Source organism: Peromyscus californicus, unplaced genomic scaffold (genome assembly GCF_007827085.1).
Source record: "Peromyscus californicus insignis strain IS unplaced genomic scaffold, ASM782708v3 Scaffold_16__1_contigs__length_79575227, whole genome shotgun sequence".
In the NCBI taxonomy this organism is placed as follows: Eukaryota; Metazoa; Chordata; class Mammalia; order Rodentia; family Cricetidae; genus Peromyscus; species Peromyscus californicus.
Window position 1 is genome coordinate 3,092,929 of NW_026294458.1, and position 13,233 is coordinate 3,106,161.

Below are 13,233 nucleotides of genomic sequence, written 5' to 3' on the forward strand. Positions count from 1 at the left end.
ATGGGATGGAGCCTGGCCACTTTGAATCACATTTGCAAAAGTTTTACTTTGTTACTCATTTTTAGGAACAGACAATTCCCCAGGCTTTTCTTTTTTACAGGTTATAAGCTTAGCTGGGTAGTGTCTTGCCCTGAGGGCACCACTCCTTTTACTCAATATTTGAATCAGGTCTTTTTTCAATTTTTTCATCTCTTTCAGCACAATCCTTGGCCTTAACACTAAATTTTCTTATATCTGTTAGAACTTGATTTGTGTTCAAGTATGTGGTCAAGTTTGGAGAAAGTTCCATGGGCTGCAGAGAAAAAAAGTATGTTCTTCAGTATATGGGAGAAATGATATATAAATATCTACTAGGTCCACATGATTTATGATGTTTTTTAACTCCAGCATTTCTCTGTTTAGTTTTCATCTGCAGATCTGTCTATTGGGGAAAGTGGAGTATTAAAGTCACCCATTATCACTATATGAGAATCCATATGCAATTTCAACTCTAGTAGTATTTCTTTTATACACTTGGGTGTCCTAGTGTTTGGTGAATAAATGTTTATAATTGCAATATCCTCTTGGTGGATTTTTCTTATGATGAGTATGTAGTGTCCTTCCCTATCTCTTCTGATTAGTTTAGAATTGAAGTCTATTTTGTCAGATATTAAAATGGGTACACTGCCCTGCTTCTTACATCCATTTACTTGGAATAATACCTTTTTACATCCTTTTACCCTACGTGGATATATAGAAGAATGCAAATAGATACATATTTATCACTGTGCACAAAACTCAGCTCCAAATAGATCAATGACCACAACAAAAGAACCTGATAGCCTAAATCTGATAGAAAAGAAAGTAGGAAATAAGCCTGAAGTGATTAGCACAGGAAAGGACTTGCTGAACAGAACACTGATAGCATAGGCACTAAGACAAACAATAAATGGGACCCCATAAAGCTGAAAAGCTTCTGTACAGCTGAAGACACCATCATTTGAGTAAAGCCACAGCCTACAGAATGGGGAAAAATCTTTACCAATTGTACATCTGATAGAGGGTTAGTGACTAGAATATACAAAGTACTCAATAAAAGTGAAAATCAGGAAAACAAATAACCCAATTTTAAAATGGGGTATAGAACTAACCAGAGAGTTCTCAAAAGATGAAACACAAATGGCTGGAAAACACTTTTAAAATGTTCTACATCTTTAGTCATCAGGGAAATGCAAATCAAAACTCCTTTGAGATTTCATATTATACAAGTCAGAATGGCCACGATAAATAAATGAATGATAGCTCATGCTGGTGTGAATGTGTGTGAAGGGAAACACTTATTCATTGTTGGTAGGAGTGCAAACTGATACAGGCCCTGTGGAAATCAGCATGGCAAATCACTAGTTCTCAAAAATCTGAAAATAGATCTACCACAAATCCAATTATACCACTCTTGGGCAAATATTCACAGAACTCCACATCTTATTCCAGAGATACCTGCTCATCTCTGTTCATTGCTAATCTATTCACAATAGCCAGAAATTGTAAAATGCCAAGATGTCCATCAACTGATGAATGGGTAATAAAAATGACATACATTTGCATAATAAAGTATTATTCAGCTGTTTAAAAAATGAAATTTTCAGGCAAACAGGTGGAGCTATAAACAATCATCCCAAGTGAGATTTTAAAAAAAGACAAATATTGCATATTTTTCTTACATGTGGATGTAAGCTTTTAAACTTTAGATGTGCATGTTTCATTTAAAATATACACAGAGGTCATGCAGCTAGTAAGGAACCAAAGAGGAGGAAGGGATCTTCCCAGGAATGGGAAATAGAGTATAGCATTATAAAGAGATAAAGGTGAAGCTAGACTAGGAGAATCCAATGGGGAAAGTGATGGGAGGGCAGAGTGAAGGATGGAATGTGGGGAGAGATGACTAACACTAATGCCTTTTGAAAAGTTATAGTACTGTAGAAGTTTTTAAAATTTATACATATTTGAAATGAATTTAAAGGGAGTCACCATATACTGGGAGAGACAATGCCCTAACTAGACATCTTATGCCACTAAGTAAAACCTCCAGCACCAGGCTGGAGTGATGGCTCAGCAGTTAAATTCCATTCCCAGCAACCACATGGTGGCTCACAACCATCTGTAATGAGATCTGGTGCCCTCTTCTGGCATGCAGGCAGAACACTGTATACAAAATAAATAAATAAATCTTTTTTTAAAAAATAAAATTAATTAATTAATTAAAATTAAAAAAAAAACTCCAGTACCAAGTGTGGGTTACATCTTTTTGAGTCATTGGCTAAAGATGTCCCATAGAGTCTCCCAAACATCACAGGCTATTACCAAGACTATTGGTTACCCTCCATAACATGATAGCCAGGCTCTATTGCTGACAATACAACTTACATCATTGAACATGGAGAAACTGAGCTTGTGTCCAACTAGAAGCTTCACCCCCCTGACCAGTTTATCAGGCTGGAAGGTACTTTGCACACTACCAGCGGAGAAAAGTAATTATTGGTTTCACCCAGCTATAATCCATGGCATACAACAGAGACTTACAAGATATACTGGTGAAATAGTGGCACAAATGTTATTGGTGTAACCAACCACTTTCTGGTTGAATTTAAGCCCACTCCATGAGACAGAAACCATATAGGACACTTCTATAGTGGCCAAGAACCTGAAATTAGATAGGTCATGGGCCTAGAGCAAAATCTACTACTATTATTCTGCTAAAAGAACATAGCAATAAAATGACTCCTAATAACATACCATTATACCCATAGAGCAGAGCATCACTCAGCTCTCAGAGAAGCTTCTTCTTGCAATAGATAGTAATTAACAAAAGATCCACAACTGAACAATGTGTAGAGAGTGAGACACCTTGGAGCACTCACCCCAAATGGGATTCCTTTATTAAACTTCTCTCCTCAAGGCTCAGGGATCTATGTAGAAAAGGAGGCAGATGACTCCAAAGAAATGGTATCTTCCAGACACAACAGGACTCATAGTAACTCACAGAGATTGCGATAGCATGCACAAGGCCCTAAACTGGTTCTAACCAGACAAAATCCCAGCACTGAGAAGAGGAAGTGGGCACAAAGCCCCATCCTTAACCAAGAAGGCTGTTTTCAACTGATACCTGCTATGAAGAGAAAAAAAATCAACTTTCTCCAGTGAAATGACAGTGAGCATATCAACCACAGGCCAGGGAAGGGTTCATGTTCAGGAGTAGTTGATTCACACAAAATGTGTTTTGTGTGTGTGTGTGTGTGTGTGTGTGTGTGTGTGTGTGTGTGTGTGTACATTTTGGTCTTTTTTGCTTTTTTTTGTTGGTGGGGTTTTTTTTTTGAGGCATCCCATTTAGGGATGAGTGCTCCAATGAGATGTTCTGTGGGAGCTTGGAAGATAAGAATCTTGACAGCAATGCAGAAAATGGAAGCTTGTGAACTTGCAGAGAGAAATTTTGAAAGTCCCTTAAGGAGTCTCTCAGGGCCATTTATGTGATATTTTGAATTAAGAATCAGTAATTCAAAGCCATTGCTTTACTGGGACAATCAATACTGGTCAGTTAATGCTGAAAAATCAGAGACCAGCAACATGTGGGGCAGTAGTGGCATGAGGCCAGTCTGGTCTACAAATTGAGTTCTAGGACAGCCAGGGCTACACAATGAGAGCCTGTCTCAAAAAACAAAAAAAGAAGAGGAGGAGGAGAAGGAGGAGAAAGAGGAAGAGACCAGCAACTCTCTTGGTTCCTTTGGGCAGATACTTCCTGCCAAGCCACAGGCCATGCCTTTCAGAAGACCAGGTAGGCTACCCCCCTATGGATACTTCCTACTCTCTAGCTTCCAAAAGACTCAATCCTCAATTCTTCCTCCACCTCATCACAGTGTATAAGCCCCCAATTCCAGCAGATACCCCTGCCCAAACACAGGCCACTTCTGCCAGAAGACCAGGTAGGCAGACCACTCATGGACCTCCTCTACTTTATTGGTGCCCCTACTCCAACACTATACTCAATCCCCCTACCCCCTCATCACCATATCCCAGTCCCCAACTCGGGCAGACTCCCTACTAGACCAGAGGCCATACCAGCCACCAGAACTCCAGGTAGGCCACCTACCTGCAGTTATTCTCCACTCTCTCAGTGCCCCCTACACTATTCCCAATCCCCTCTCCCCTCTTCACCAATGTGTTCTGGCCCCTGACTTGGATGGAGACAACCCTGCTCTACAAGAGGCCATGCCAGACCCCCAACTCAGGTGGAGACCCTGTGATCAACCACAGGCCACATAGACCAAAATACCAGAAAGGAAACAGAAACCAAGGAAGAAAAATCCATTCAACAAAGACAAATCCAGAAATTGGCACCTAGACCTGTGATTACCCCAATCCCAGAAGCCTAGACACAAGTATAAGAACACAAACAATAGCCAGGGCAATACATCACTACCATAATCCAGCTATCCCACTACAGCAAGTCCTGACTATTTCAACACAGCTGAAGCATAAGAAAAAGACCTTAAAACCAACTTTATGAAGATGATAGAGGTCCGTAAAGAAGTTAATAAACCCCTTAAAGAAATTGAGGAAAAGACAAACAAGAAATTGGAGGAAATGAGTAAATCCCATAAAGAAAGCCAAGAAAAAACAAACAACTGAAGGATTTGAATAAAAATGTTCAAGACCTGAAAATGCAAATAGAAGCAATAAAGAAAACACAAATTGAGGTAATTCTGGAAATGGAAAATCTAGGTAAGTGAATAAGAATATGCAAGCATCACCAACAGAATACAAGACATGGAAGATAGAATCTCAGACATTAAAAATACAAGAGAAGAAATAGATCATCAAAGAAAATGTTAAATCTAAAAAATTTCTGACACATCCAGGAGAGCCAAAACACTACAAAAAGACCAAACCTAAGAATAATAGCAATAGAAGAAGGAGAAGAATCTCAGGTCAAAGGCCTAGAAAATGTTTTCAACAAAATCATAAAAGAAAATTTTTCTAACCCAAAGAAGGAGATGCCTATAAGATACAAGAAGCTTGCCGAACACCAAATAGACTGGACCAGAAAAGAAAGTCCACTCACCACATAAAAATCAAAACACTAAAGACAAGTACAGAGAATACTAAAAGCTGCAAAGGAAAACAGTCAAGTAACACATAAAGGCAGACCTATTAGAATTACACCCAACTTCTCAGTGGAGACCCTAAAAGCCAGAAGACTTGGACTGATGTCCTGAAGACTCAGAAACTACAGATGTCAGCCTAGAATACTATACCCAGCAAAACTTTCAATCACCAAAGATGGAGAAAACATCTTATATGTTTCTATGATATTCTATGATAAAGTCAAATTTAAACAATATCTATCTACAAATCCAGCCCTACAGAAGATATGAGAAGAAAAACTCCAACCCAAGGAAATACATAATCTCATACCAGCAAAACCAAATGAAACCACACATACACACACACTACCACCACCACCACCACCACCACCACCACCACCATCACCATCAACAACAACAATAACAGGAATTAGCAATCATTAGTCTTTATTGTCTCTCAATATCAGTGGGCTCAATTCTCTGATAAAAAGCCATAGAAAAACAGAAAAGATATGAAAACAGGATCTATCCTTCTGCTGCATACAAGAAACACACCTCACCATCAAAGACAGACATTACCTCAGAGTAAAGGGTTGGAAAAAGATTTTCTAAGCAAATGGACCTAAGAATCAAGCTGGTGTAGCTATTCTAATCTCTAACAAAATAGACTTTAAACCAAAATTAAACAAAAGAGATGGGGAAGGATACTTCATAATCATCAAAGGAAAAATCCACAAAGATGACATTTCAATTCTGAAAATCCATGCTTCAAATGCAAGGTCACCTACATTTGTAAAAGAAACATTATGAAAGCTTAAAACTTACATTAACTCTCACACATTGATAGTGGGAGACTTCAATACCCCACTCTCACCAATGGACAGGTCATCCAGACAAAAACTATAAAGAGAAACACTGGAGCTAACAGACATTATAAACCAAATGGACCTATCAGATATCTACAAAACACTTCACCCAAACACAAAAGAATATACCTTCTTCTCGGCATCTCACAGAACTTTCTTCAAAACTGACCGCATACTTGGTGACAAAGTGAGTTTCAACAGATATAAGAAAATTGAAATAACTCCCTTCATCCTATCAAAGCACCAAGATTAAGGCTGGATTTCAGCAACAACAGAAAGCCTAAAAACTCATGGAAACTGCACAACTCTACACTGAATAAAAAAAATTGATCAAGACAGAAATAAAGAAATTAGAGATTTCCTAGAATTCAATGAAAATGAATGCACAACATACCCAAACTTACGAGACACAATGAAAGTGGTGCTAAGAGGAAAGTTCATAAGTGCCTATATATATATAAAAAGAGAGATCTTAAACTATCAACTTAACAGCACACCTGAAAGCTCTAGAATATAGGAAGCAAGCACACTCAAGAGTAGACAGCAGAAAACAATCAAACTGAGGGCTGAAATCAATAAAATAGAAACAGAATAATACAAAGAATCAACGAAATAAAGAGCTGGTTCCTTGAGAAAATCAAGATAAACAAACCCTTATCCAAACTAACTAAAAGATAAAGAGATAATACTCAAATTAACAAAATCAGAAATGAAAAGGAGGACATAACAAAGACACCAAGTGTCTTTGTTAGGATTTCTATTGCTGTGAAAAGACACCATGACTATGGCAACTCTATAAAGAAAGCACTTTATTGGGGCTGAATTACAGTTCATTATTATCATGACAGGAAGTGTTAGCAGCACGCAGGCAGATGTGGTGCTGGAGAGGTGGCTGAGAATTCTACATCTGGATCAGCAGGCAGCAGGAAAAGAGTGAGACACTGAACCTGGCTTGAGCATCTAAGACCCCAAAATCCACCCCCAGTGACACTCTTCCTCTGACAAAGCCACTCCTACTCCAACAAAGCCACACTTCTCAATAGTGTCACTTCCTATGGGTCTATGAGGGCTATTTTCATCCACACCACTATACCAAGGAAATCCAAAGAATCATTAGGTCATCTTTAAAAACCTGTACTCCACAAAATTTTCTCAATAGATACCACTTACCAGTTAAATCAAGACCAGATAAACAACTTAAATAGACCTATAGCCACTAAGGATATAGAAGTGCTGTGGAGGCCGGGCGGTGGTGGCGCACGCCTTTAATCCCAGCACTCGGGAGGCAGAGCCAGGCGGATCTCTGTGAGTTCGAGGCCAGCCTGGTCTCCAAAGCGAGTTCCAGGAAAGGCGCAAAGCTACACAGAGAAACCCTGTCTCGAAAAACCAAAAAAAAAAAAAAAAAAAAAAAAGAAGTGCTGTGGAATAATCTTTTTGTAAGAAGCAATCATTAAAATCTCCCAACCAATAAAAGCCCAGAGACAGATGGTTTTAGCTTAGAATTCTACCAGACTTACAAAGAAGATTTAACACCAACATTCCTCAAATTAGTCCACAAAATAGAAGGAGCAGCAGCATTTCCAAATTGCTTTTATGAAGCCACAGTCACCTTGATACCCAAACCACACAAAGATTCAACAAAGAGAATTATAGACCAATTTCCCTCATGAACATTGATACAAAAAGGCTCAACAAAATACAGATTGTTTTGATCACACAAAAAAGGTCATCTACCATGATCAAGTAGGCTTTATCCCAGAGATGCAGGGATAGTTCAACATATGAAAATCTGTCAATGTAATCCATCATATAAACAAACTGAAAGAAAAGACCCACATGATCATCTCATTAGATGCCCAAAAAACAGCCTTTGACAAAAATCAAACAACCTTTTATGATAAAAATCCTAGAGAGACCAGGGATACAAAAGATATATCTGAACATAATAAAGGTAATATATACTAATCCACTACTAACATCAACCTAAATTGAGAGAAATTAAAAGCATTTCTACTAAAATCAGGAACAAGACAAGACTGTCAACTCTCTCCATATCTATTCAATATAGTTCTTACTTGAAGTTCTAACTAGAGCAATAAAACAATTATAGGACATCAAAAGGATACAAATTGGAAAAGAAGAAGTCAAAGTATCATTAATTGCAGATGATATAATAGTATATATAAGTGACTCAAAAATTCAGCCAGGAAACTCCTACAGCTGATAAACACCTTCAGTGAAGTGGCTGGATACCAGATTAACTCAAAAAATCAGTACCTCTCCTATATACAAATGACCACAGACCAAGAAAGAAATCAGGGAAATAATACCCTTCACAGTTGCCACAAATAATATAAAATATCTTGGTGAAACTCTAACCAAGCAAGTGAAGACTTGTGTGACAAAAACTTTAAGTCTTTGAAGAAAGAAATTGAAGAAGACATCAGAAGATGGAAGGATCTCCCATGCTCATGGATCACTAGATTAACATAGTGAAAATGGACACTCTACCAAAAGCAGTCTACAGTTTCAATGCAGTCCCCATCAAAATTCCAATACAATTCTTACAGACCTTGAAAGGACAATTCTCAACTTCATATGGAGAAACAAAAAAACCCGGGATAGCTAAAACAATCCTGATCAATAAAAGAATTTCCAGAGATATCACTATCCCTCATTTCAAGCTGTAACAGAGCTGTAGCAATAAAAACAACATGATATTGGCATAAAAACAGACACATTGATCAATGGAATCAAATCAAAGAGCCAGACATAAATCCACATACCTAAGGATAAAGAAGCCAAAAATATACAGTGGAAAAAAGAATGCATCTTCAATAAATGATGCTGGTAAAGCTGGATGTCTGCATGTAGAAGAATGCAAATAGATCCATATTTATCACCCTGTACAAAACTCAAGTCCAGATGGGCAGTGGTGGTGCACACCTTTAATCCCAGCCCTTGGGAGGCAGAGGCAGGAAGATCTCTGTGAGTTTGAGGCCAGCCTGGTCTACAAAGAGAGTTTCAAAATAGCCAGGACTATTACACAGAGAAATCCTGTCTAAAAAAAATAGCCACAAAAAAAACCCAAAAAACAAAAACAAAAAAACTCCAAGTGGATCAAAGATCTTAACATAAAACTAGACACACTGAACCTGATAGAAGAGAAAGTAGGGAATAGCCTTGGACACATTGACACAAGAGAAAACTTTCTGAACAGAACACCTATAGTGCAGACATTGAGCTCAACAATTAATAAATGGGACCTCATGAAATTGAAAAGCTTCTGGAAGGCAAATGGTATACCACTAGGTCAAAATGGCAGCCTACAGAATGGGAAAAGATTTTCACCAACTCCACATCTGATAGAGGGTTAATTTCTAAAATATATAAATAACTCAAGAAACTAAACATCAACAAACCAAATAATTCAATTAAAAGTGGGGTACAGATCTAAATAGAGAATTATCAACAGAGGATAGCAAATGGCTGAGAAACACCTAAAGAAATGTTCAACATCCTTAGCCACTGGGAAATGTAAATCAAAATGACTGTGAGATACCATTTTACACCTGTCAGAATGGCTAAAATCAAAAACGCAAGTAATGGCTCATGCTGGAGAGGATGTGGAGCAAGGAGAACCCTCCTCCATTGCTGGTAGGAGTGCAAACTTGTACAGTCACTTTGGAAATCAGTGTGGTGGTTCCTCTGAAAACTGGAAATCAATCTACCTCAAGACCCCAAAAGAAGCTCCATCCTACCACAAGGGCATTTGCTCAACTATGTTCAAAGTGCCTTTATTCATAATAGCCAGAAACTGGAAACAACTAGATATCCCTTGGCTGAAAAATGGGTAAAGAAAATGTGGTACATTTACACAATGGAGTATTACTAAGCTGTTAAAAAAAATTACGACATGAAATTTGCAAGGAAATGGATGGAGCTAGAAAAAATAATTCTGAGTGAGGTAACCCAGACTCAGAAAGACAAACATGATGTGTACTCACTTAAAAGTGCATATGTGCTACTAAGTAAAGGATAATCACACTACAATCCACAGACCCAGATAGGCTCAGTAACAAGGAGTTCTGGGATGGGGGTGCATAAATCTCCCTGAGAAGGGGAGATAGAATAGATTTTGCAGGTGGACTGGGAGAGGGTAGGGATAGGAACAAGAGGGATAAAGTGGGGGAGGGAGGAAGGGAGGGAGGGAGGGAGGGAGGACAGGGAGAGATGATTGGAATTAGAGGGCATTTGGGGGGCAATGTGGAAACATAGTGCAATAGAAACTCTCAGGATGCCGGGCGGTGGTGGCGCATGCCTTTAATCCCAGCACTCGGGAGGCGGAGCCAGGTGGATCTCTGTGAGTTCGAGGCCAGCCTGGACTACCAAGTGAGTTCCAGGAAAGGCGCAAAGCTACACAGAGAAACCCTGTCTCAAAAAAAACCAAAAAAAAAAAAAAAAGAAACTCTCAAGATTCTATGAGGGTGACCCTAGAAAGAACTCCTGGTAATGGAGGATATAGGGCCTGAACTGCCCATCTTCTGTAACCAGGCAACTTTCAGTGGTGGGGCTGGGATACCAACCTAGCCACAAAAACTTCAATCTATAATCTGTCCTGCCTGCAAGATGTGCTGGGCACATGGTGGCCCAGAGCTTGTGGGAGTGGCCAATCAATGGCTGGTCCAACTTGAGGCCCATGCCATGAGAGGGAGCCCATGCCCAACACTGCCTGGGCAGAACCAGAAGCTGGATAGCTCAGAGACCCAGGATAGAACCAAAAAAAGGCAATGAAATGATTCCTTGTGATATTCTGCTATAATTATAGGTCCATGCCTAGCCTAGTTGTAATCAGAAAGGCTTCTTCTGGCATTTGAGGGGGCCAGATGCAAAAACCCGCAGCCAAACACAAGGCAGAGCTTGGGGAACCTTGCAAAAGAGGGATAGGAAGGATTGTAGGAGCCAAAGGGGTCAAGGACACCAGAACAGACCACAGAATCAACTAAGCATGGCTCAAAGGGGCTCAGAGAGACTAAAGCAGCAATCACTGGGCCTGCATGGATCTGTGCTAGATCCTCTACATATATATTGTGGTTATTTAGCTTGGTGTAGATGTAACCAACCGTCTTATTAAATAAGAAACACAGAGCCGATTCAGAGAAGAAAGCCAAGAGGTCAGAGCTAAGAGCCTCACCCTTCCTGCTTCAGCGATCCTCTTCAGCCAAGAGAGCTCTCCGAAAGGGATCTACTTCCTGTGTGTATGTCTTTATATACTCTAGCTGTTCTGCCTTCTCATTGGTTGTAACCCCAAACATGTGACTGCCTCGTCACTGCCTGAATGTACTGCCCTCCAGGTCCTTAAAGGCATGCGCCACCGCCGCCATGCACTTGCTATGGCTCTAATAGGTCTGACCCCCAGACAACTTTATTTATTAACATACAATTAAAATCACATTTCAGTACAAGTAAAATACCACCACATTTCCCCTTTTCTATTTTAATAAAAAGAAAAAAAAAAGAAAAGGTTATAACTAACAAAAGAAAAACTATATACAAAAGTACAATGACTATATACAATATATACAAGTAATAAATGTCTAAACAATGTCTAGTCCATTTGTATTTGACAAATTCAAAGAAAATAATTTCATTATCTATCCTATTTTGTTAAGTCCAAAATGTATCTAATTCACTTTCTATCCTAATTAATCTTCAACTATAACTAACTAACCTTCAACTATAACTAACTAATCTTCAACTCCCTCAGAGACCCAAGAAGGAAATAATATTACCTAACAAAAATAAAAACAGAAAGTGCATGCAAGGAACTTCCAAAAAATTTGTGAGTTGAGAGAAACAGCCAGCTGCCTGGACAGTCACCTGAGGTTTCTCCGCAATGCTGGGGCATCATCTTCAGCCTATAGGCTTAGCGTATCTGACAGACTCATTTGTGAAGTAGGATGTACACAAGGTCAACAGTTCAACCTCACATTGGGTGAGAGCAGTCCATGTACCAGAAACACCTGAATTCCACTAGTGTCATGTTATGATTCAGGATTTTAAATTCTGGAAATTGTTGATGGTTTTTTAATTCAACTGTCCATTCTTCTTGGCTGTGTATATATGGCTTCATCTCAGCATCCCGTTCTTCTCCACATCCCTCTGTCAAATGCCAGACTACTATGGAGAGGTGTGAGCTTAGTTACTCTTCAAGAATAACTGTTTCAGCTGCTGTTCCATTGCACATCAGAAGCCATCGGCCTACTGCCTGTTCAGCTGCCTTCAAAGAAAAGGGCACTGTACCTTTTCCGAACTGCGAAGGCCACTTCAGGGATGGTGCCATATTGTCCTGGCCTCAGAAGATGCCTTTTGATAAAGCCATAACCACACTTGTTTTGGCAAGAATCAGTAGTCCTTTGTTTCATGTCCTGTCTGTCCATTTTGTCCCGTTGATTCGAGGATACTTTGTTGTCCAGTGGCTAACTTTTGCCACAATGAAAGTTAACTCCATATGCAGTTTCTTCAATGCCCATATTTTCTCTGAAGTAGATTGGTACTGCCAGGAGCCGACATGTCTCATAATCATAACAAAAAAGAAAAATTTTCTAAGTTATTAAAACATTTTAAATGCCATATTCTGTAGATCTCTGAAGGGTTTGAAGATGACCTGTCTAAAATATATCTGCTCAATTTTTAAAACATATCTAATATGACTACAAGTTCTATTGTAATGTCTAACTACTAATTTTCATTTCTTTATATCCTAATAGTTGGTAATAATAACATTCAAGGATCAGAAAATTGCATTGTTAAATGAACGGTATAAGTACAATTAGAAATATACATATAGCATTTTCTAACAATATCAATTTCAATATATATAATTTGTATACAATATAAAACAATCCAATCCAATGTAAAGTATTTAAAACTAGTAATTGTCTTTTTCTTCTTCTTTCTTTCTCTCTTTTTTTTTAAACAAGAACCTTAAATCTAATCTGCTTAGCCTTTGTCCTAACCCTTGACAACAACTTGTAACCAACTCCCCTAAACAATGAAAAATTATCCCAGACCCAAAACCCATTAAAAAGACCAAAAAGCCACCCGCCCCACACCACCTCTTTGGGAATGTGGGTGTCATATTCTTAAAATTGCTTCCTGCTGGGTATGGGTGAAGTTATCTTTATCCTGAAAGAAAAATTTTAGGTTAATTGTCAAATTCTAGGAAAGGTAACTATATCCTTCATTAT